Raw genomic sequence first — 2,835 nt, 5'->3', positions numbered from 1 at the left:
AAAATCGAGAAAAATAGAAAACAAGTCGTCTTGCCATGAAACTTCACATGAAGGCTTAAGGGACCATTGTATGAATTTACAAGCCGTAAAAATGGCATTGGCATGGAAGAAATATGAAGATGTGCCTAAACCCACCTACCACCCTATCGATCCACGGTTTACGCATCCCGCCTCTCTAGCAGGCATAGTGCCCGCCCGCCCGTTTGTTTCGTCGGTTGGCTTAGGCATACGGAATTCATTCCCATTCTAAGATCGGACCAGACCAAGGGTTATGGTAGTAGGATTGGTAGCACATAGAGGGGACCCGACCGATCCCCAGCTTTCGTATCCTGCCCCTCTGGCCGGCTGAGCGCTCGTACGCTTGTTTCGTGGGTTGACTTAGGCATACGGAGTTCATTCCCAGTCTAAGCATACGGAGTTCATTCCCAATGTAAGATCAGACTAGACAAAGGGTTGCGGGTGCACATGCTGTGCTCAGGCATGTGCTTGTGCCGCATTTTTTTTCACCCAGGGCACCATCGTCGGAGCATCGCTGGAGAACCTGACCGGCGGCATTGGGGTTCCGGTGATTGGGTGGGTGGGGGGTGTGCTCACATGATGTGCGATGGGTGTTGGTACTTGGCCCTTATATTGGCCCCCTATCCCTCATCAAACCTCAAGAACTCACACCTCCTTAAAGAGTGTTTGAGACTTTACAGGTTTGCTGCCATTATCCATTAAAGTGTCTGAAATGGGGACACTTTTTTCAAATGGTCACAAAATCCAGTACATTTTGAGTTTTTAGCTAAATTTTTTTGTGCACACCAAAAAAAATACAAGGATCACGTCTACCAAGTTTGGGGCCAAAACTCCTTTTGAAAAAATTTTAAAAAAATCTTGAACCAAAGTTTCAAAAATCATGAAAAATAGAAACGAGTCGTCTTACCAGGAAACTTCACATGAAGGCTTAAGGGACCATTGTATGAATTTACAAGCCATAAAAATGGCATTGGTAGGACAAAAATATGAAGAGGTGCCTAAACCCACCTACCACCCTATCGATCCATGGCTTGCGCATCCCGCCTCTCTGGTTGGTGTAGTGCCCGCCCGCCCGCTCGTTTCATCAGTTGGCTTAGCCAGACGAAGTTCATTCTCAGTCTAAGATCGGATCGAACTGAGGGTTACGGCAGCAGGATCGACAGCATATAGGTGTCATGGGCTCCAACCTTAGACTCAGAATCCATGCGGCCTTAGGTTTGGAATCTTCTCTTTTGTGCCTAAGTCAGCCTAAAACACAAGCGTGCGAGCACTAGAACAATGGGAAGGGCTGATTACGCAAGTTAAAGAGAAACAGGATAAGAAGATAGAATTCTAGAAATGCTCTTGTATTCACTGAAACAGAAGTGTTTGATGGTGTACAAATGAGGATGGAGCAGCCCTCTATTTATAGTTAAGGCTCCAGCTACAACTTAATGACATATCCCTAGAATAAAGGCTAAAATCATGGGATTACAATCAATCAGGATGCTAACTCCTGATTTTCAGGGTCAACCAAATCTGCCAGTATGCTCCTACCTGTTTGCAAAAGCTTCCCTTACGTGTCCAGCACATTAGGCCCTTTTGGATGTAGTGCGGGCAGCTTGTATGCCAGGCCTTGGTCTCACAGGCTGGCCTGCAAGTCGGGTGGGATTTCTGAGCTCGTTTGCTAGGCTTTGTGCATAGATACCCGCCAGCACGCCTGGTCTACGGGCTTTAACCTCTGGCTCGCCTGCTAGACTGCCTGATGTGCCTGGTGTGCCCATCCAGGGCATGACATTCTCCCCCACCTGATTGTGCAATGCCCTCGTTGCATTTTTTGCATGGTATTGCCTGATCTGGTCCTCAAACTACCATAAGTCCTCTGCTGATTCCCAGCTCACCTCACTATCTGGAAGTCCCTTTTAGCACACCAAGTACTCATGTCTTGGTTGATAGTTCTTCTGTCTCACCTCTCGATCAGCTATGATACTGTGGACCTCCTTTCTCATCTGAGGCCCTTGCTCTCAATGGTGCACGCTTTGACTCTGCCCGTCCTAGATCTCCCTCATCCTCATAGAACGGCTTAAGCATGCTCACATGGAACACTGGGTGTACCCTCAGCTTGGGTGGTATATCTAGCTTGTAGGCAACCTTGCCTACCCTCTTGACTATTCAAAAAGGTCCCTCATACCTCCGGACTAGGCCTTTGTGCAGCCCCCTGTGGCATACAATGGGATGTAGCTTTACCAACACCAAGTCTCCAACCTGGAGCTAAACCTCCCGCCTATTCTAGTCTGCCCACTTCTTCGACCTCTTGGCCGCCTTGTGTAGACAAACTCTGGCCAAGTCAATTTGCTCCTGCCATGCCTTGGCAAACTTGTATGCTGCAGGATTTGGCCCTATGTAACCTGCAGCAATCGAACCGGGTGTTAGTGGTTGTTGCCCTGTCACAACCTCAAATGGGCTCTGGTTCGTTGCCTCGCTCCTTTGCAAGTTGTAGGAAAACTGTGCAATATCTAGCAGCTTTGGCCAGTCCCTTTATGTGGCACTCACATAGTGCTTGAGGTAGACCTCCAATAGTCCATTCATTCATTCTGTCTGCCCATTAGTCTGTAGATGCATGCTGGTGGAAAAGTTCAAGTCTGACCCCAATAGCTTGAACAACTCAGTCCAGAACCTGCCCATGAACTGCCTATCCCGATCACTAACAATGGTGCTCGACACTTCCTAGTACTTAACCATGTTCATCAGGAACAATTGAGCTGCCTCCTCGGTTGGGCACTCTTTGGTTGCTGGAATGAAAATTCCATACTTGGAAAACCTGTCCACCACTACCAT

Source organism: Durio zibethinus, chromosome 8 (assembly GCF_047325235.1).
Source record: "Durio zibethinus cultivar Kanyao isolate XHJ-2024 chromosome 8, ASM4732523v1, whole genome shotgun sequence".
Classification (NCBI taxonomy): domain Eukaryota; kingdom Viridiplantae; phylum Streptophyta; class Magnoliopsida; order Malvales; family Malvaceae; genus Durio; species Durio zibethinus.
The sequence above is the reverse complement of the archived record's forward strand: the minus strand, read 5'-3'. Positions refer to the sequence as shown.